We start from the raw sequence: 23131 nt of genomic DNA on the forward strand, positions 1-23131 counted from the left end.
AAATAGGCATGTGAAACTAACTCCTGCTCTCCCTGACAGGGTCTGCCTTAAACCAAATGGCACCCCAGGCAAGACGCATCTTTAGTGCCTGCTCCCCCATACATTAAACTTTTGAATATCTTATTTTTCATTGCATTTGTAGCTCATTTCATGATTTTGATGCACAATTTGGATGCATGATTTTCTCTGTCATATAAGATGATAAATTTGCAGGCTAGGATCTTTAAACCTGTATTTATTCATGCCATATATAAGCAAATAAAACAAATTAATTTCCTCTAAGCATATAGAAACTTTTTAATTTTAACAGTAACTGAAATGTACTAATATCTAGAAATCAAACTGTCACCAACACAGGGTGGACCAGTATTAAATAGTGTTACAGTAAGGGTATGTCTACACTATGAAATTAGGTCGAATTTATAGAAGTCAGTTGTTTAGAAATCATTTTTATAAGGTCGATTGTGTGTGTCCCCACACAAAATCCTCTAAGTGCATTAAGTCGGCGGACTGCATCCACAGTACCGAGGCTAGCATCGACTTCTGGAGCGTTGCACTGTGGTAGCTATCCCACAGTTCCCGCAGTCTCTGCCGCCCATTGGAATTCTGGGTTGAGATCCCAATGCCTGATGGGGCAAAAATGGGTGATTCTGGGTACGTCGTTAGGCCCCACCCTCCCTCCCTCCCTGCCATGAAAGCAGTGGCAGACAATCGTTTTACGCCTTTTTTCAGCCCAGTCGCCATAGCACTGGCATCATGGAGCCCACTCAGATCACCGCGGCAATTATGAGCACTTTAAACACCACACGCATTATCCTGGAGTATATGCAGGACCAGAATCTGCCAAGGCAAAACCAGGCGAGGAGGTGATGGCAGTGCGGCGACGAGAGTGATGAGGAAATAGACATGGACATAGACCTCTCACAAAGTACGGGCCCCAGCAATGTGCAAATCATGGTGTTAATGGAGCAGGTTCATGCCGAGGAACGCTGATTCTGGGCCAGGGAAACAAGCACAGACTGGTGGGAGCGCATAGTGTTGCAGGTGTGGGACGATTCCCAGTGGCTGCGAAACTTTCGCATGCGTAAGGGCACTTTCATGGAACTTTGTGAGTTGTTTTACCCTGCCCTGAAGCGCCAGAATACCAAGATGAGAGCAGCCCTCACAGTTGAAAAGCGAGTGGTGATAGCCCTGTCGAAGCTTGCAACGCCAGACAGCTACCGGTCAGTCGGGAATCAATTTGGAGTGGGTAAATCTACTGTGGGGGCTGCTGTGATCCAAGTAGCAAACGCAATCAAAGACCTGCTGGTATAAAGGGTAGTGACTCTGGGAAATGTGCAGGTCATAGTGGATGGCTTTGCTGCAATGGGATTCCCTAACTGTGGTGGGGCAATAGATGGAACCCATATCCCTATCTTGGCACCAGAACACCAAGCCAGCGAGTACATAAACCGCAAGGGGTACTTTTCAATGCTGCTGCAGGCGCTGGTGGATCACAAGGGACGTTTCACTAACATCAACGTGGGATGGCCGGGAAAGGTACATGATGCTCGTGTCTTCAGGAACTCTGGTCTGTTTCAAAAGCTGCAGGAAGGGACTTTCTTCCCAGACCAGAAAATAACCGTTGGGGATGTTGAAATGCCTATAGTTATCCTTGGGGACCCAGCCTACCCCTTAATGCCATGGCTCATGAAGCCATACACAGGCAGCCTGGACAGTAGTCAGGACCTGTTCAACTATAGGATGAGCAAGTGCCGAATGGTGGTAGAATGTGCATTTGGATGTTTAAAAGTGCACTGGTGCACTTTACTGACTAGGATAGACCTCAGCGAAACCAATATTCCCATTGTTATTACTGCTTGCTGTGCGCTCCACAATATCTGTGAGAGTAAGGGGGAGACATTTATGGCGGGGTGGGAGGTTAAGGCAAATCACCTGGCTGCTGATTACGCGCAGCCAGACACCAGGGTGGTTAGAAGAGCAGAGCAGGGCATGGTGCGCATCAGAGAAGCTTTGAAAACCAGTTTCATGACTGGCCAGGCTACGGTGTGAAAGTTATGTTTGTTTCTCCTTGATGACCCCCCCCCCGGTTCACTCTTCTTCTTTGTAAGCTAACCACCCTCCCCTCCCGCCTTCGATCACCGCTTGCAGAGGCAATAAAGTCATTGTTACTTCACATTCATGCATTCTTTATTAATTCATCACACAAATAGGGGGATAACTGCCAAGGTAGCCCGGGAGGGGTGGAGGAGGAGGGAAGCGCCGGGTGGGGTGGGGGAGGAGATAAGGACAAGGACACACTGCACTTTAAAACTTTAAAACTTTAACACTTATTGAAGGCCAGCCTTCTGTTGCTTCGGCAATCCTCTGGGGTGGAGTGGCTGGGTGGTGAGGAGGCAGTGGAACTTGGGGAGGAGGGCTGTTGGTTACACAGGGGCTGTAGCGGTGGTCTGTGCTTCTGCTGCCTTTCCTGCAGCTCAACCATACGCTGGAGCATATCAGTTTGATGCTCCAGCAGCCGGAGCATCGACTCTTGCCTTCTGTCAGCATGCTGACGCCACCTATCCTCTTCAGCCCGTCACTTGCTCTCTTCAGCCCGTGATTCAGCCCGCCACCTCTCCTCTCATTCATATTGTGCTTTCCTGCACTCTGACATTGTCTGCCTCCACGCATTCTGCTGTGCTCTGTCAGCGTGGGAGGACATCTGGAGCTCTGAGAACATGTCATCCCAAGTGCGCCTTTTTCGCCTTCTAATCTTCACTAGCCTCTGTGAAGAAGAAACATTTGCAACTGGTGGAGGAGAAGAGAGAGGTGGTAGTTAAAAAGACACATTTTAAAGAACAATGGGCACACTCTTTCACGTTAAATCTTGCTGTTCACATTACACAGCACATGAGCTTTCATTACAAGGTTGCATTTTTCCTCTTATATTGAGGGTCTGCCGGTTTTGTGTGAGAGATCACTCACGCAGTGCCAGGCAACAGAATTCGGCTTGCAGGCAGCCATGGTAAGCCACAGTCTTTTGGCTTTTTTAACCTTCATAACATGTGGGAATGGTTTCAAACAGCAGCGCCCTCATTTCCCATACCAAGTGGCTGTTGGGTTGGCCATTTAAAATGGGTTTGCAATTTAAAAGGAGGGGCTGCGGTTTCTGGGTTAACGTGCAGCACAAACCCAACTAACCACTCTCCCCTCCCCCCAACCACACCCAATTCTCTGGTATGATCACTAACAGCGGGGAACATTTCTGTTCAGCAGAGCAGGAACGGGCACCTCTGAATGTCCCCTTAATAAAATCACCCTATTTCAACCAGGTGACCGTGAATGATATCACTCTCCTGAGGATAACAAAGAGAGATAAGGAATGAATGTTGTCTGCATGCCAGCAAACACCGGGACCATACGCTGCCATGCTTTGTTATGCAATGATTCCAGACTACGTGCTACTGGCCTGGCGTGGTAAAGTGTCCTACCATGGAGGACGGAATAAGGCAGCCCCAGAAACCTTTTGCAAAGGCTTTGGGAGTACATCAGGGAGAGCTTTCTGGAGATGTCCCTGGAGGATTTCCACTCCATCCCCATACACATTAACAGACTTTTCCAGTAGCTGTACTGGCCGCGAATGCCAGGGCAAATTAATCATTAAACACGCTTGCTTTTAAACCATGTGTAATATTTACAAAGGTACACTCACCAGAAGTGCCTTGTGTGCCCTCAGGGTCTGGGAGCATGCCTTGGGTGGGTTTGGGGGTTACTGGTTCCAGGTCCAGGGTGAAAAACATATCCTGGCTGTTGGGGAAACCGGTTTCTCTGCTTCCTTGCTGTGAGCTATCTTCAATGTCTTCATCATCATCTTCCTCGTCCCCAAAACCCACTTCCATGTTTCGTGATTCTCCATTGACGGAGTCAAAGCACAGGGTTGGGGTAGTGGTGGCTCAGCATAGAAGCAGCATGTCTGCGGCTCTGCCCTGGACCTTCCTTTTGCCCCTCTGGTTTTGTGGTAGGCTTGCCTTAGCTCCTTAATTTTCACGTGGCACTGCTGTGTGTCCCTGTTATGGCCTCTGTCCTTCATGGCCTTTGAGACTTTTTTTAATGTTTTGGCATTTTGTTTACTGCTACGGAGTTCAGCTAGCACTGATTCGTCTCCCCATATGGCAAGAAGATCCCGTACCTCCCGTTCGGTCCATGCTGGAGCTCTTTTGCGATCCTCAGACTCCATCATGGTTACCAGTACTGATGAGCTCTACGTGTTCACCTGGGCTCTCCACCATGCTGGGCAAACAGGAAATTCAAAATTTCGTGGGCCTTTTCCTGTCTACCCGGCCAGTGCATCTGAGTTGAGAGTGCTGTCCAGAGCGGTCACAATGGAGTACTCTGCGATAGCTCCCGGAGGCCAATACCGTCGAATTCCGTCCCCACTACCCCAAATCCAACCCAGAAAGGCCGGTTTCAGTGCTAATACCCTCATCGGAGGTGGATTAAAGAGCCCTTTAAGTCAAAAAAAAGGGCTTCATCCTGTGGACGAGTCCAGGCTTAAATCTAGGTAACACTGCTAAATTCAACCTAAAATTGTAGTGTAGACCAGGCCTAAGAGACAGTGTTACAATGTTAACCATAGTCCTTAGTTCAAAGGTCGCTTTTCTCGCCTTTGCCCTCATGAACTGAAGCGCAGCACTAGAGAGATCCCAAGATTGTCCAATGGCATTTTCAAGTGCTAAAATAGCAAGCGATGTTGGTCTCTCATTGGCCATCATCGATTGAAGATATGGTTTAATGAGCCAGAGCTTCAATGCGAGGTTGGCTCTGTCCTGTGCTTCTCTTGCGCTGCTGGGCACCAAGTCCCTGGCGGCCAATATGTGAAGCTGGGAGAAGAAAGTGAGGTGGCAAGTGGCGGCAGGACTTTTGCCACTAGGGTCTAGCTGCCCAACTTCCTCCTCGTACCACTGGGCCCCAGTTGTCTTCAGGTAACCCAGGAACTAAGGCAGGAATAGAGCGAGGAAGCAAGTAAAGCTGAGCAAGGAAGGCAAAAGTTAATCTTCCCTTCATGGGCCGTTCGCAATGATGTCCTTTTTCTGTGCCACAGCTGACAAAAACATCACAGACAGAAAAACAACAGGCCAAAAAGAAACCTAGCATCAGCTGAAGGAGCTCAGTTAGGAGAGCGCTAGACTAAAGGTCCCTGGTTCAGTTCTAAGTTCTGGTGTGCTCGTCTATCCCCCTTTGTGCAGGGATGGGATGTTTTCTGAAAGTGCAGCAGTGCCTTTAAGTGCCACAAGTCCCTCATTTCAGGCTATGCAGCAGGAAAAGACAGCATGGGCTTCTGCACGGAGTTGGCCCACCTGACCTTTCATTCTTCTCTTGCTCTTTGTAGCCAGGGGAAGAAAAAGAAGCTCTCCTTCAAGCAAGAATCACAAGGGCAACGTAAGGATGACTTCCTGAACACTGGCTCCAGTCCTTTGCTCTACCAGCTGACCTATCGAAGGGCTGCCACCATTTTCTCTAGGTTCGCCCATCGGTGTGTGCCAGGGTGAGCACCAGCCAAGTGGATGGAATTTGAAGGGAGGTGCAGAGCACTGTGACAGAGTTTCTGTAGTGTAATGGTTTTTATGTTTGCCTCACATGCAAAAGGCCCCCGGTTCAAAAGCAGGCAGAAATATGCTGGCTTTGTTTTCCCAGATCCCCTTGCTGTCCAGGAAGGTGTTCTTCCTTCTGCTATTGGCCTATCTCTGGTATAACTCCAGCCCCCATATGACAGAGGGTGGTGATATCAGTGGAGAAAGCACCTTGGCATCAGTCTGGAGAATCTAGAGGAGTTAGGCATGTCACCTTTTGGAGGCTTGTGGCTTGGCCTCCTCTGCCCTTGGAAGTTGGCCTATAGAGGCTGTCACTTCCTGCTGGTCTCCTTTGCATGACTTGCAAAAGGAGGAAGTAATACAGGAATGGGCAAAAGAGGAAAGTCAAGCTGAGGAAGGCAGGGAAGAAGCTGTGCAGCTAAGTGGGGATAGTAGAGCGCCACCATTCGTTCTGCCAAGCCTGGGGAGGTGTGGTTGGCTGCTGGGAGGTAGAATCCTGTGCCTGCCTCTTGGCATCCCAGGGATGGCTACTTGCAGTCCAGGAGAAGAAGAATGGTTCTGGGGGAAAGGAAAACAAGCAAAGCTGAGTCCAGGTGGAGAATGGCTGTTCCTTTGTGGCCAACCTGAGGGCGTGATTGATGGCTTTAGGGGCGGGCTTTGGGCTGGTTGTGAGCAACTGGGATCCAGGAAGCCCCCGCCTGCCCTTCTGAGGGCCAAACCCATGGAGATGCGTTTGGCTTCTGGGAGATAGACCCCTGTGCTTGACTCTTGGCATCCCTGGGATGGCTACTTGCAGCCCAGGAGAAGCGGGGTTCTGGGTAGAAGGAAAAGAAGCAATGGTGAGGCTGAGTGGGCTCCTTTCTGGCCAAGATGGTGTGCTGTGGTGGGTTTGGGAGTTGCCTGTAAGCCATAAGTGGACTTGGTGCAGTGAAAACCACTGCTCCATTCTGGCCGACCTGGGGGTGCCATTGACGACTTGGGAGTGGGGGCGGGGTGCTGGCTCTGAGCAAATGGGATACAGAAAGCCCCAGCCTGCCCCTCCAGGGGCCAAGTCTTCTTCTTCTCTCCTGCCTTGGGGAGCCCAGCCTTAAGCCTGCCCAGCATGTGCTGCAGCTCAAGAATTAAGCCTTCCTGTGTCGCGTGTGCTGGAGATGACCCTGGACCCCTGTGGGGTACTGTTAGGGGGAAATCCCAACTGCAAATAATTCTGGCCACAAGATCAACCCGTTAGGTCGAATGGGGCAAGCTGGAGGCCTGGTGACCTAGTCCGTGGGGCCAGCAGGTCAAGCCGTTTTCCTGCATGGGGGGGAGGCAGCCGCTGTGGTTCGCCCTTCATGCTCCCTGTGCTGCTGCACCCTAAAATCCCAGTTGACCAGCAAGATGAGCCAGGAGCCCAGAGAGAGGAGGCAAAGGGGTGACCTGAGCCCCCTCTGGTACTGCACCCGCCCCAGGCAGCCCACGGAGACCTGAATCCTCCCCAAGCGACGCACAGAGATGTGCCAGCTGCCCTTAGGTGGCTCCCTGCCCACTCTGCCCCCCTCCCTCCTTGCCGCACTGCTCCTGGAAGTGGCTGGCAAATCCCTGTGGCCCCGAGTGCAAACTCTGCAGCGCCCCCACCCTGGATCCCACCACCTAAGAGCCACTGCCGGAGGGGAGTGTGTGCCGGTCAGTTTGGGAGCTGCACCGCCCGAGGTAAGCACCACCACCCCCGACTGCCTCCTGTACCCCTACCCCTTGCCCCCGTGCAGAGGCTCTCTGTGTCTTGAACAAGCACGTTCAAGGATTGGCCAAGAACTTCTTTTCTGTTTGTGAAAAAGATATACAAAAAAGGGAGCCCAACAGACAAGTTTTGTTCGCAAGGACAAACTGGCAAGTGAAGCCAGGATCTCTCAGTTACTAGGAAGGCTCTTCAGCCAGCTCTTCCCAAAGGCCAGTCTCTAGAGGCTTTTGTGACATGATGTACCTCAAAATAGCCCCTGTAGCCCACATATTCATCATTCATATATGGTTGTGATATTTCATACAAAGCATTCCATGTAGGTTATCATATGAAAAGTCATGATCTGCTGAAATCCGTCGTTCTGTCCAAATATGTATAGCATGAGGGTGAATGAAGTTATGCATTTTGCTGTATGGCTGTTACTGAAATATGCTATAAGTTTGCTAGTGACATACAAAGGACCCCTGCCCAGGAGGGTGTTCAACAACCATGAGTCAGCAGAGGAGTTGTAATTAAGGGATTTGCAATTCAATGACAGATGCCCAAACACCGCACTATGGGGACTACTCAAGTCTATGAGTCAGATACACAAGACCACACCAAGGGGATTTCCCAACCTAGTGACTCAGCAGAGCCCACCCGGAGATGTCTGGGCAAGTGTCTTCTAGACACTTGAACTAAGAATATAAAATAGGAGACTGTGGCATCATGTTTTTGCCTTTCTCCTCCCGCACCTATGCTGACTCCTGAGAAAATGAAGGTCATCTGAGAACAGTAATCCAGGTTTCAGGGGGAATTCTATGAATTAAAGAGGGTAACATCCAGTGGGATGAGAAAATTGCTTGACCTAAAAACTGCCTAGTGTAATAAGGTGTAAAGTTTAGATTGTGCATTTATCTTTTATTTTCTTTGGTAACTTACTCTGATCTTTTATGCCTACCACTTACAATCCTTAAAAGTCCCTCTTTCTGTAGTTAATAAATCTATTTTATGCTGTACTTAAACTAGTGTACTTTGCTTGAAGTTCTTGGGAAATCTCAGCTCTATTACAAGGCTGGTGTATGCACTATTCACAATGAGGGAGGGGTGAACTGGATAATAAACTCACACTGGTCAGGCTTCTGACTAGGACAAGATGGTATAATCCAGGGGTGCAAGGCTGAGAGCTGGGGGGAATTGGCGGGAGGCTCTCTATCATTAGTTTTATGAGTGGCTGGGAGAAGCATTCATGAAACTCAGTTGGATGTGTCCCTACCTGTGGATGTCTGTGAAAGTGCAATATTTGCCAGGGATTCACAGCTTGTCACAGCATCACAGTGTGAGAGGGAATCCAGGCGGTGGGTAGGGTGACCAGATCACCCAGGTCAAATATGGGGACACGGGTGGGGGGAGCGGGGCAGGGCAGGGTGGAGCAAAAAAAATGGCAGCAGAGCAAAAAAACAACCCCCCCTTCCTCCTCCCTCTGCAAGCACTGGAGGGAGGCCCCAGAGACACGGGGGAGCGCCGGGCCGGGGTGAGTGAGAGTCCGGCCTGGCCCCGAGCGCAGGCAGGACTCAGTCGGGCGGTACCTGGAGGGAGAGTAGGGATGCGGCCCGTGGGGCCAGGCGGTGGCTGTTCTCCCCACCTGGGCAGCGGGACTCGGGAGCAGCCGCTGCTGCAGCTCCTACTGCCGCCGCTGGAGGAAGCAGCCATGGCGCTCAGCGGCTGCGGCTCTGGCGCCCGGGCCCGAACCTGGGCCTGTTGCGGGGACCCAGCAGCGCACACTCTGTGCGGGCCCAGCCCCTGGCCAGTCGCATCTGGGCTGGCTGCCCAGCTGGTGCAATCCCGCAGGTGCCCCCGGAGTTGGGGCAGCAGGCCCCAGCCCCCCCGTCCCGCTCGGGTCCTGCAGGGGAACGAACAGGGCTGGGCTGCCGATGCCTCCACCCCGGGGCCACCGTGGGATTGCACCAGCTGGGCAGCCAGCCCAGACGTGACTGGCCAGGGGCTGGACGCAGCGTGCGCACTGCTGGGTCCCCACAACAGGCCCGGGCTCGGGGGGCTCGGGCCCGGGCGCCAGAGCCGCAGCCGTCGAGCGCCATTGCCGCTTCCTCCGGCCGCGGCTGTAGGAGCTGCAGCAGCGGCTGCTCCCGAGTCCCGCTGCCCAGGTGGGGAGAACAGCTGCCACCTGGCCCTGTGGGCCGCCCCCCTAGTCTCCCTCCAGGTACCGCCCGACTGAGTCCTGCTTGCACTCGGGGCCAGGCCAGACTCTCACTCACCCTGGCCCTGCGCTTCCCCTGCATCTTCGGGGCCTCCCTCCAGCGCTTGCAGAGGGAGGAGAAATGGCGTGCTTGGGCAAGAGGTGGAGATTTGGGGAGGGAGCCAATGGTGGAAGGAGAGGGCGGAGTCAGGGCAGGGGGGGCGCGAGCCCTTCCGGGCTCCGGAGCCTTTGCTTGTTTGTCCAGTGTCCCGACCTAACATTGGTCGGGATGCGGGACAAACAAGCAAATATCAGGACAGTCCCGATAAAATCGGGACGTCTGGTCACCTTAGTGGTGGGGCAAAGGGCTCAGGGGTCCCACTATTCAGGTTGCATCCCGGAGATCCCTTCACAGACTTTCAGTAACCACAGCAGATGTTCACTGAGACGGAGATAGAGAGATGCCAAAATAGTGATCTCCAGTGCCTGCAGACATCAAACTGTGAGGAATTCTGTGCACAGAGAGGACCCTGCTAGTGGAAAATGCCTTTGGAAAAGACCCTTCTCTCAGCAGCTGTGGTCGTACAGTGCTTAGTGCTCTGTGTTGTGGCCTCAAGAGCCATGGATGCAAGTTGAGTTATGGCGACCTTTGCTTTGTCTCCACATTTCTTAGGTGCCTCCTTCCGACACTTGTCAGAAAAAATGACCGGTTTCTTTTGCAAGCATTTGCATTGCAAGGCAAAGGCAGTCTTCTCTGCTTCCTCAAAAGATTGACCAAAAGGTGGGAAGAGCGGACACATTTGGCAAGGCACCACTGGATGCTGCATCCCTAACCTCCACTTTACCTGGAGGTGCCTTGGCCAGTTTAGCCATGGTGCCAGTCTCTGGGACTTTTCTCCTAACTGCTCCATTTTTCGTCAATGACAATCAAAAGGAAGGTGACAGGACATCTGTGTGTAGACATTCCCAGCGAATCACAAGGACGTGTGGCACAGGCTCTCGTGTTGCAGCAATTGCAGTGGAAGCAACTGCCATGCTAATGCCAGTCACAGCAGCCTTTTCATCAACTCCAGGCTTGTGATTTGATTCTTTCCAACACTTCTCTCCAAAGAAGCCTTTTCCTTAGCAAGCAGTTACTCGGATTACCCAGGGAGGTCTCTTCTGTTTCCTAGAAAGACACAGGAAAAAGTGAGCAGAGGAGACAAAAGCCATGCAACAAGGCACCACTGGGAGTTGAACCCAGGATCTCCTGTTTACTAGACAGGCGCTTTAGCCAGCTAAGCCATGGTGCCTGCCTCAAAAAAGTGTTTTTACAACTGTTCCATTTGATAGTCCCAGACAACCCCTGCAAATTCCAAAGTACAGACGTTCCCTATTTCCCTCAAGACTTGCAGCCCTTGAGGCGTCTGGCTCTCCATGCACAGAAAGCCACAGCTGAGTTGACAGAGGGCTTCTAACATGTGCTTCTCCCACCAGCCACTGTGATCATATAGTGGTGAAAGACATAAATCCACACCGTGTAGAGGTCAAGCATAGGAGTTTATTACACACAGCGCTGGCGGAGTGTCACCTGGCTTATTAGGCTCAGAGACACTGTCAATCAATTGATTACAATGGAATATATAGATTTTCCATGGGCGGGGGGAAGTGACAGGGTAGGCAGTTCCACACCCTGGGATAGGTTTTGCAGCAAGGCAAGATAGCACAGTAGCCAATGGTTAAAAGGTTACATAATGTCTCCACACCCATGGTCTCAAGTTAGCAGGTTAACATTTAATTAGTACTTTGATAAAAGGTTATTAGTATAAAATATATATGTTGAATTCTGATTTGGGGTCCATAGGAATGGAGCAACTCCTTTGATTGTCCAACAGGTACATTCCTAGGGGTTAAAGCAAAGAAACAGTAAGAGTATATGACAATACAGATTGTCTCTTTTATGTCTTAAGGCAGGGCATTTGTCCCTTGGAAGAGAGGTGGAAGGATGCCATATCTTATATTGACATGTGCCAATTTTCATAAAACTCAAGGTTGGATCTGTTTTAAGACTGTTTTCCCTTTAGGAGAAATACAATAACAACAGGGATCCTTTGTTCAATTTGAAACATTGGATGAAACATAATTATTCAGTTATTGCTTCAACATCTGGCATTTCTACTGACCAAGCATATCTTAGCAAAGGCAATGTTATCTTGTTTATTCTGCTTTTCTCTTGGCTAATCACTATTTGCCAGGCCTCTGGTCTCTTAACCAAACTCTGGACTTTGGGTCTGAAAAAGAGCTGGCCCAATCCATATACCAGGTTGTTATATAAAATGCACATGGATTTTAACCCTTCAGTCCTCCTCTTGATCCTAGGGTTCCCTAACCCGCCAGGTCAAATATAGCAGTTTTAATGTACCCAGCTACTGCGGAGTCGCCGATAAAGCACCAGTACCATCAGGAATGTCAGGATAGACACTCCCCACATAACTTGACAAAATAGCACCCAGATCCATCCCCAGGGGACCTTGTCACCTGAGATGGCATCGCCCATAATTATCGCTTTAACCTCCACTGCCTGGTTCCTTGCCTTCGAGTACTTCACATTGGCCTGGTCCACAGTTTCCCCTATCTGAGTGTACCTCAGATGGCCTTCCCCAATATGCCTCTGGGCCTTGGCCACCAACTCCTCGATCTTCACCTGTAGGGCCTGTAGACCCTCCTCTAGATACTTACTGCCGTAGTGCCATTCCGGATCCCATGTTAGGTTACCCATCATTGGCGGAGTATGGTGGAGCTGCGTCCCATCAACAGTCAGGGTTGACCTTTGGGGGACCGTCATGTTTCTGGGCTGTCACTCACCAGTAGGTACCGTTCATCTGGACCAGCTCCGTGTGCGCCAGTTTCTCAGTAATGGCCACTTCGAACCTAGACAGATTTGTTAGAACATTATATGGGCATGTACACAGAATTTCCTGCACCAAACCATCCTGCAAGGATATCTAATAATCCCCTCTTCTGTCTAGTTAAGCGCTCACCAATTTGGTTTGTTAGGCTAGTAATGTTTCTACTCATTCGAGGCCTGACCTTTGCACATTGTCTGTTCACTTCCTCTAAAGGAATACACACCTCAACCCTGTAAGTGTGGAATACCACCGAGGTGAGGACCGGTAGGGCTGGTCCTATCATTATCAATCCTGGTTTTGGAACAGGGATTTGTTTAGGGTATGACACACAGTCGGGTGGTTCCACTCTGTCTCTGATAACCTGGTTAATTGTTACTAGTCGTGGACATTCTAATTTGGGCCATCGTTTAACAAATGTATGCCATGCCTTTGGGGTTACCTCCGTCCATGCTTTAAGTGGTAAGCCCCATCCTGATTCAGCAGGCCCAACCTCCACTGGTACCATGTCAGTATAAATGGCACATAATCTTTCATGAGTGTTTGATTTCTTTCCCACAAAATCGCACACAAATTTCAGTATCGAGGTCTGTGTGTTTCCTCCCAAGCCATCATGGCAATATTCCATGTAATTGTGTTCAAATGAGGGATAGCCCAAGACTTTGTAGTCCCCTTCACTAGTAGTACGCAGCTGTCCCCCTTTAAAGGTAATTCGGACACTGGTTGCATTAAATATAGACACTGTCCCTTTAAGAGGGCCACAACATCATCTAAGAGCGTTACCCTGCTCAAAGGGATAGCTCATACACTTCCATGATTCCTTCCAAATGCCTCCATGAAACTCCATAATCTCTGGTACCTGACACCAGCGGATAACAGGGCAGTCAGCTGTTATCAAAATTGTAATGTTACTAGCATCCCTGTTGTTATGAGCATCAGTGAATGATTTTATTTGGACCTTCTTGCGTTCTACTGTGTGCTCATGTCCTAACCACAGTGCCACCTTTACTTCTGGCCAGACTTGTTTATTGGCCACTGCACGTGTCTTGCAAAAGCTAAGTGTTTCTTTAGTGCAGCAATTAAAGCGAAGCAAACCCGGAGGAGGGGGGTTAGTGACCCATTCCCAGTCCTCCTTTTCACATGGCATACTACTTGTGTCCTTCCTCATGCACCACAGGGACAGCAGGAGCCACAGCAGAAGCCTCCCCATGGTCATTCTGGTTGTCCTGGTCACCCTTCAGTCCTTCCTCCTTCACCTCTTGTTGTTCACCTGTAGAGACACCTGTGGAAATATTGTTAGTATTGACAGATGCTGATTCAAACAATTGTAACTGATTTTGGTGACGCCAAAATTTTTCCAATTTCCCCCCAATCTTTGCACATGTATTAGTAGTCAGAAGGACCCTCATAGGGCCTTGCCATCTTGGATTTAAAATTCCTTTAACCTCTGGGTAAATGTGACACATTACCAAATCCCCAACTTTAAATGCAGGTTTGTCCAGACTACTATTATCATCCAGCTGGGTTTGATTTTCCTTCACTTGGTTGTATAAATCCTTCAACTCTCTGTCCAATGCCTTGATGTAGTTCTGCAGCCTGTCTGCAAAAAGCCCCAACCACCCCCCGCTCCCCCCCCCGGGAGGATCACAGTGCTAGGCATTCTCATTGCTCTTCCTGTCATTAGCTCAAAGGGTGTCAATTGAGTCAGCCTATTTGGGCTGCTCCTGATTCGGTACAATACAGCAGGAAGCACACGAGCCCACCCTTCTCCTGTATCCAGTACTGTTTTTGCTAAGGCTGTTTTCATTGTTCTGTTCATTCTTTCCACCATTCCCAAGCTTTCAGGGTGGTATGGTATATGGAATCTTTACTTTATTCCTAGTGCCTTGCATGCCTCCTTCATTACTCACCCTGTAAAGTGAGTTCCTTGGTCAGAGTCTATTGACAGTGGCAAACCCCATCTGGGTATTATTTCTTCTGCTAGGATTCGAGCTACTGTTGTAGCAGTACAATTCTTGGTTGGGAATGCCTCTACCCATTCGGGTAAAAGTATTAATAATTACCAAAATGTAAGTGTACACTCTGCTTTGTGGCAAGGGTTCAGTAAAATCAATTTGCAAATTTTGCCACGGTCCCTCTGGTCGTGGTTGGTGATTTAGAGGCACCTTTTTCCTTTTACCCACATTCACTTGTGCACATGTCACACATCTTCTAAGAAATTGTAAAGCGTCTTTTTTCATGGCTGGCCACCACCAGTATTCCAGGGCGGCCCTCATTTGTCTCCACCCCAGATGAGCTGGAGAGTGGATGGCATGGAGCAGTAGAGCCCATATGCACTCTGGGGCTACCAGCTCCTCCCCCCTGGCCCATACCAGAGGTGATTTTTATACACACAGCCTTGTTTTTCCAATTTACTTTTCTCTTCTGGACTTATGGTTGCATATAGCTTTTTAAAATTCACTTCCTCTTTTGACACTCCAGCTGCACAAACCTTAATAGCACTTCCTTGTGCAATTTCTTTGGCACTTTTATCTGCCCAATAATTTCCTTTTTGTTCCTCACTTGAGATCTTATTGTGTGCTGTTATCTTTACTACTGCTAGTTCTGATGGTAGTTTGGCAGCTTTTGTTAATCTTTGAACTGCTTCCATATTATTAATTGGCTTGCCAGTTGTTGTTATAAAACCTCTGCGTGACCACACGTCCATGTAGTCATGCACTACTCCAAATGCATATCTGCTGTCTGTATATACAGTGAGCTTCTTGCCTTCCCCCACTCTCAAAGCTTCTGTGAAGGCTGTGAGTTCCGCTTCTTGTGCTGACTTTGATCCTTCCATCTGACCTGATGCTATCACTGTCCCATCACTGAGTACCACTGCCCATCTGGTGTGTGGCACTCCATTTTCATACTTTCTTGATCCATCTACATACAAAACTATATCTGGATTCTCTAATGGCTCTTTAATTCTTCCCAACACTTCCTCTTCTCTATTGTGATGTTATTGATTTAAACTGGGACCATATAGAACATGGTTGCAACCAAGGTCCTGTAGTGGCACCAAATCTTGTATAAAGGAGGTCAAATGAGGTGTCTTAGACAAGGTTAGGGTTTGCTGGTTATGATTATGCTGGCTATATGTGTGTATCAATATTGTAGTTGAAGTTGTGAATATTGGCTCTATACTGTCTGTATTTCAAACTTATGCTATGCTTCTGGGTGACATCCCAGACAAGTTGGTGTTAGCTCTGCCTAGCCTGCTTGATGGCCCATTAAGGACCATCAGTTATACGTAGGGTGACCAGATCACCCAGGTCAAATATCGGGACGCGGGGGGGGGGCGGGGGAGCAGAGCAAAAAAAAAAACGGCAGCAGAGCTTCCTCCGCAAGCGCTGGAGGGAGGCCCCGGAGACACAGGGGGGAGCATGGGGCTGGGGTGAGTGAGAGTCCGGCCTGGCCCCAAGCGCAGGCAAGACTCAGTCGGGCAGTACCTGGAGGGAGAGTAGGGGGGCGGCCCGTGGGGCCAGGCGGCGGCTGTTCTCCCCACCTGGGCAGCGGGACTCGGCGCCCGGGCCCGAACCCGGGCCTGTTGCGGGGACCCAGCAGTGCGCACGCTGCATGGGCCCAGCCCCTGGCCAGTCGCGTCTGGGCTGGCTGCCCAGCTGGTGCAATCCCGTGGGTGGCCCCAGAGTGGGGGCATCAGGCCCTAGCCCCCCCATCCCTCTCAGGTCCCGCAGGGGAACAAACAGGGCTGGGCTGCCGATGCCTCCACCCCGGGGCCGCTGCAGGATTGCACCAGCTGGGCAGCCAGCCCAGACGCGACTGGCCAGGGGCTGGGCACAGCGTGCACGCTGCTGGGTCCCCACAACAGGCCCGGGTTCGGGGGGTTCGGGCCCGGGCACCAGAGCCGCAGCCGCCGAGCACCATGGCCGCTTCCTCTGGCTGCGGCTGTAGGAGCTGCAGCAGCGGCTGCTCCCAAGTCCCACTGCCCAGGTGGGGAGAACAGCCGCTGCCTGGCCCCGCGGGCCGCATCCCTACTCTCCCTCCAGGTACCGCCCGACTGAGTCCTGCCTGTGCTCAGAGCCAGGCTGGACTGTCACTCACCCCGGCCCTGCGCTCCCCCTGCGTCTCCGGGGCCTCCCTCCAGCACTTGTGGAGGGAGGAGGAATGGCGTGCTTGGGGAAGAGGCAGGGATTTGGGGAGGGAGCCAATGGGGGAAGGAGTGGGTGGAGTTGGGGCGGGGGGGGGCGCGAGCCCTTCCGGGCTCCGGAGCCTTTGCTTGTTTGTCCAGTGTCCCAACCTAACATTGGTCGGGATGCGGGACAAACAAGCAAATATCGGGACAGTCCCGATAAAATCGGGACGTCTGGTCACCCTAGCTATACAATTGACCCATGGAGAGAAGGCAAATACGCCTTGTAACTCAACAAAGTATGCAGGAACTTGCCCATGTGACTCCAGACTCCATTTTGCTGTAATTTTCCACAGTAAGAACAAAGAGGTGTTCTTACACCTGGAAAAGGCTATATAAGGCTGATGCCTTGTCTCCATCTTGTCTTCAATCCTGCTTCTTACCTCTGATGGGACTTTGCTACAAACGGAAGCTCTGAACAAAGGACTGATGACCCATCCCAGCTGGGGATGTACTCCAGAGACTTGATTTGAACCTGCAGTTTATTCTATCACTGCTACAAGACTGACCCAAGAACTTTGCCATTACTGTATGTAATTGATTCCATTTAACAGATTCTAACTCTCATCTCTATCTTTTTCCTTTTATGAATAAACCTTTAGATTTTAGATTCTAAAGGATTGGCAACAGCATGATTTGTGGGTAAGATCTGATTTGTATATTGACCTGGATCTGGGGCTTGGTCCTTTGGGATCAAGAGAACCTTTTTTCCTTTATTGGGGTATAGGTTTTCATAAATATTTGTCCCCATAAAGAGTGGCACTGGTGGTGATACTGGGAAACTGGAGTGTCTAAGGAAGTTGCTTGTGTGACTTGTGGTTAGCCAGTGGGGTGAGACCAAAGTCTTCACTGTCTGGCTGGTTTGGTTTGCCTTAGAGGTGGAAAAAACCCAGCCTTGGGCTGTAACTGCCCTGTTTTAAGCAATTGGTCCTGAATTGGCACTCTCAGTTGGGTCCCATCAGAACTGCATCGTTACATCTATCTATAAGACATTCGTGTACCTCTCCCTCTATGTTCAGACATTCGGCTACATTTATTCCCTTGTCTCTTACTATGGAGAAGTTAGGGTTTTGCAAGCACAATGTTGATTCCCACTGACTCCTGCGGGCATCTGTTACAGATCTTAGTCGCCCGGTGTTGAGGAGATCGATAAGTGTATGGGGTGTATGGATCACTAATTTCCCCATGAGAGTGTATGATTCACAAGCTTTCACAGCCCACGTAGCACAATCTAGAGCTGCTACGCACTCCGGTATCCCTGGGATACAGGGGGTCTTATGATAGATAGGGATGCTACCGGACGCTGTCTGTCTCCGTGAAGCTGGGTTAGTACAGCAGAATACTGGGTCCCGCTATGGCTGCAGTAAAGGTGGAACAGCTTTCCCATATCGGGTAAGCATAAGCCCAGGCTGGGGGCGGAGGCTAAAGCCTGTTTTATTTTTATAAATGCCTCCTCTTGCTCTGTGCCCCATATTACTAACTCATTTGCAGGCTTTCCCCCTCTAGTGAGGTTCTGAATTGGTTCCACCATCTCTGAGTACTCTGGTGTATAGGTTTTATAGAAATTAAGGAGTTCCAGGACCTTCTGGACTTCCTTAACTGTCCGTGGTTTCTTTAACCCTCTAATCGCTTGCTTTCTGTCTATTGTGAGTGCCTTTTCTCCCTGTGATATGTTATGCCCTAGGTATAAAACTTGCTGCTGTTGCAATTGAGCTTTCTTCGGACTTAATTTAAATCCTGCCTCGCGAAGATACATGAACAGTCTGTTTAGGGTTTTTAAATGGTCCTTTTCATTTGAACTGGCAATTAGCAAATCATCTACATCCTGCAGTATCACAGTATCCCCTTCCAAAGGCACTTATGCTATTACTTCTGCCGTTGTCTTGTGGAATATGGAGGGAGAAATATGGAATGCCTGAGGTACTCAGGTCCAAGTGTACTGCTGGTCTCCTACTGTAAATCCAAATTTCTCCTGACTCTCTTTTGCAAGGGGAATACTTCAAAATCCATTAGCTACATCCAGGACTGAAAATACTGAATGTCCCGGTGTTAGCAAATTAAGAATAGTGGCAGGGCTTGCCACAATAGGATGTGCCTTTGGAGTCACCCGGTTAAGGTGGGTGTAGTCTATAGTTAACCTCCAGGTCCCGTCCGGCTTCCTGACGGGCCAAATTGGGGAATTAGTTGTGGAGGTGGTTTTTCTAATCACCCCTCTAGATTCCAAATTACTGACTATATCTTTAACTGCCTCTAAGGCTTCTGGTTTAATTGGGTACTGCCTGTGGGCTTTGTGAGTTGGTCCTTCTACAGATATAGGCTTCATGTTTACTAGCCCACAATCTTGTTTATCTGTTGCCCCACTTCAGGGTGAAGGGAACACAGGGTTTCTGCTGGACTTCCCCCCCACTCTGGTATTATTACTTTATTACTGGCAATTATGGCTATATTTTGAGATGGTCTTTCCTGTTTGGACCCTTTGGCCCATTCAATGCAGCTAGCTCTGGGGTTGATTACTCCCCCGAGCTCCTTAAGGAGATCTATGCTGCAAATTGTGTCTCCCTGCTCGGGGCAAATCCAGATTTGACTGACTGTGACCATATCTTCAAATTCTATTTCTACCAGCTGGCTTTTAATCTTAAAATTGCTTTTAATCTTCCCCCTCCCACCCCTTCAATCCATATTGTTCTATGGGTGAGGGGGAGATCATGGCTGGTTATTGATACTGAGGCTCCGGTGTCTATTAACATACTGCATGGTTGGCCCCCCATTCGTGCATTAAGAAACATCCTGGGGTCGCCTTCGGTTCCAGCCACAGAGGCCGCTGATACCTATTTGCTAGCCAGGAGTTTGAGCAACTCCTGGATTTGTTTATCCTTATCTTGTTCTTGGGTACTAGTTGTATCAGTTTTATTTTGCTTGTTTGGCCACTGCCCTTCCTTACCCCCTCTGGGGTGGAAGCAGTCTTCCTGTAAGTGGCCGCTCCTTTTACAATTATTGCATGTTTTGATTTTATTTTTATTTTTACAGTCATGTGCCAGATGTCCAGGCTTATTGCACGTGAAGCACGTAGTGGTTTTGACTGCATGCACAGCTACCACTTCTTCAGAGGGGGTGGTTGGTGCTACCTTCCTCTTTTTTCTGTTTTCTACTTCTGTGGCCCATTTCGTTACTGCTGAGTATGTCTCTCCCACTGAGATGCCCAATGCCAGAACTGCTTGGTGATCTGCAGACAGCCCTTCCTTTAGGATTTGAAGCAATACATCATGGTCTCAGGATGTTATATTCTCCAGACCTGAATAAGCTCGGAATGCATTCCATTTCTTTTCAGCATAGGACATGGCAGACTCTCCCTTCTGCTGAACCACAGACTGCAGAGCCCCCCAGTTAGTGGTCTGGGCTCCTAGAACAACAGATAGTGCATTCCTGAATTCTGTTACAGTGCCTGCATCTGGGTTTGGGATTCCTGCTGGGTTCTTCAGCCTGATCCCCTCCCACTGGGTTGGGGTTACGATCTTCAGCCCAGCGCCCTGTCTTCCATTTATTATCTAGGTTCTCCCACACATCCCTGGGGCACTTGCACTTGACCAGGATGTGAACATCCTTCCTATGGAGGCCATGTATTTCAGTCAGGCCATCCAGCTTGTCCCAGAACTCAGTATTCTTATCACGTTTGAGTTTGGGTAAATCAGACAGTAGTACCTGTTTTTCCTGGGGGGTGAAGGGACTGTAAATTTCAGTTGTTTCTGTCCTGAGTCCCCTTACTGGTTCACCCTCCGTGTTAACATTTCTGAACCTCCTTAGAATCATAGAATCATAGAATATCAGGGTTGGAAGGGACCTCAGGAGGTCATCTAGTCCAACCCCCTGCTCAAAGCAGGACCAATTCCCAACTAAATCATCCCAGCCAGGGCTTTGTCAAGCCGGGCCTTAAAAACCTCCAAGGAAGGAGATTCCACCACCTCCCTAGGTAAAGCATTCCAGTGCTTCACCACCCTCCTAGTGAAATAGTGTTTCCTAATATCCAACCTAGACCTCCCCCACTGCAACTTGAGACCATTGCTCCTTGTTCTGTCATCTGCCACCACTGAGAACAGCCGAGCTCCATCCTCTTTGGAACCCCCCCTCAGGTAGTTGAAAGCAGCTATCAAATCCCCCCTCATTCTTCTCTTCTGCAGACTAAACAATCCCAGTTCCCTCAGCCTCTCCTCATAAGTCATGTGCTCCAGACCCCTAATCATTTTTGTTGCCCTCCGCTGGACTCTTTCCAATTTTTCCACATCCTTCTTGTAGTGTGGGGCCCAAAACTGGACACAGTACTCCAGATGAGGCCTCACCAATGTCGCATAAAGGGGAACTATCACGTCCCTCGATCTGTTGGCAATGCCCCTACTTATACAGCCCAAAATGCCATTAGCCTTCTTGGCAACAAGAGCACACTGTTGACTCATATCCAGCTTCTCATCCACTGTGACCCCTAGGTCCTTTCCTGCAGAACTGCTACCTAGCCATTCGGTCCCTAGTCTGTAGCAGTGCATAGGATTCTTCCGTCCTAAGTGCAGGACTCTGCACTTGTCCTTGTTGAACCTCATCAGGTTTCTTTTGGCCCAATCCTCCAATTTGTCTAGGTCCCTCTGTATCTGATCCCTACCCTCCAGCGTATCTACCACGCCTCCCAGTTTAGTGTCTTCTTCAAACTTGCTGAGAGTGCAGTCCACACCATCCTCCAGATCATTAATAAAGATATTAAACAAAACCGGCCCCAGGACCGACCCTTGGGGCACTCCGCTTGAAACCGGCTGCCAACTAGACATGGAGCCATTGATCACTATCCGTTGAGCCCGACGATCTAGCCAGCTTTCTATCCACCTTACAGTCCATTCATCCAGCCCATACTTTTTTAACTTGGCGGCAAGAATACTGTGGGAGACCGTATCAAAAGCTTTGCTAAAGTCAAGGAATAACACATCCACTGCTTTCCCCTCATCCACAGAGCCAGTTATCTCCTCATAGAAGGCAATTAGGTTAGTCAGGCACGACTTCCCCTTGGTGAATCCATGCTGACTGTTCCTGATCACTTTCGTTTCCTCTAAGTGTTTCATAATTGATTCCTTGAGGACCTGCTCCATGATTTTTCCAGGGACTGAGGTGAGGGTGACTGGCCTGTAGTTCCCCGGATCCTCCTTCTTCCCTTTTTTAAAGATGGGCACTACATTAGCCTTTTTCCAGTCATCCGGGACCTCCCCCGATCGCCATGAGTTTTCAAGATGATGGCCAATGGCTCCGCAATCACATCCGCCAACTCCTTTAGCACCCTCGGATGCAGCGCATCCGGCCCCATGGATTTGTGCTCATCCAGTTTTTCTAAATAGTCCCGAACCACTTCTTTCTCCACGGAGGGCTGGTCACCTCCTCCCCATACTGTGCTGCCCAGTCCAGCAGTCTGGGAACTGACCTTGTTTGTGAAGACAGAGGCAAAAAAAAGCATTGAGTACATTAGCTTTTTCCACATCCTCTATTACTAGGTTGCCTCCCTCATTCAGTAAGGGGCCCACACTTTCCTTGACTTTCTTCTTGTTGCTAACATACCTGAAGAAACCCTTCTTGTTACTCTTAACATCTCTTGCTAGCTGCAACTCCAAGTGCGATTTGGCCTTCCTGATTTCACTCTTGCATGCCTGAGCGATATTTTTATACTCCTCCCTGGTCATTTGTCCAATCTTCCACTTCTTGTAAGCTTCTTTTTTGCGTTTAAGGTCAGCAAGGATTTCACTGTTAAGCCAATCCTTAGCTGTGTTTTGATTGGAGCCATACGCTGTACTTGCTCTCCTGGGGCAATTAATCCTTGTGGTGCTCCTTTATTATCTCTGTGGGTGCTTAAATTTGGCCTGTCATGCGAAGAAATGTATGGAGGGGATTCTGATTCCTCCCCTTTGCTTTGTGCTGCTGAGTTTTCCCACAGATAGTTAATCAGCGGAGCAGTGGGCTGGCAAATGGCAGGAGTGTGCTCTCCCCCTCCCAATCTGGAGGTGTGTCCCAGGCATGGTGATTCTTTTTCTCTGGGATCTTTTCCAATTTCCAGACAGTTACATATTTTAGAGCATAGGCTCTTATCTCTCAGAGCCTGGTTTTGAGATCTTAAAATTGCAATTTCTTTCTCCTTTATGTTAAGAATATCCAATAAAACTATTACTGCTTTGTCTGTTTTTTCACTTTTCTGATGATTCCACCAAGTAACCAGATCTGCCTCTGGTCCGGCTGCAGAGTAGTTTGCTTTTTTAGCTGCTGCCCGCCGAGTTTTGACATGTTTATATTCCAAGTACTCTCGAGGACTGATTATCGCCTCTCCTTTTGATGCCATGGGTTTTTAGTCACCCTGGTTGCTGACCTTGAGGGGAAATTACATCTCTCCCCCCCCCCCCAAATGCCTGTCAGCCTTTTATGAGGAGTTACTTTTCCCCCTTTTTTATGCTATGGTCTCAAATCTCCACAGCCTTGAGTTTTATGAGGACATCTCCTCCCTTTTTTTTTTTTTTTAACCACGCGGTCTTAAGTTACACACACTTGCCGGCCTTATTGGTTGGAGACTTT

General features: G+C 49.5%; 1 protein-coding gene and 1 non-coding gene across 2 annotated transcripts in view; both read right to left on the reverse strand.

Annotated features, from left to right (window-relative positions):
* The window catches only part of LOC135889397 (zinc finger protein 208-like), a 685678-nt gene that overhangs the window by 618861 nt on the left and 43686 nt on the right, over positions 1-23131 (reverse strand).
* TRNAT-AGU (transfer RNA threonine (anticodon AGU)) lies at positions 10688-10761 on the reverse strand. Its single transcript has one exon. It is a non-coding gene; the product is annotated as a tRNA-Thr (tRNA).

The sequence above is a fragment of the Emys orbicularis genome, chromosome 15 (assembly GCF_028017835.1).
Source record: "Emys orbicularis isolate rEmyOrb1 chromosome 15, rEmyOrb1.hap1, whole genome shotgun sequence".
Taxonomy (NCBI): Eukaryota; Metazoa; Chordata; order Testudines; family Emydidae; genus Emys; species Emys orbicularis.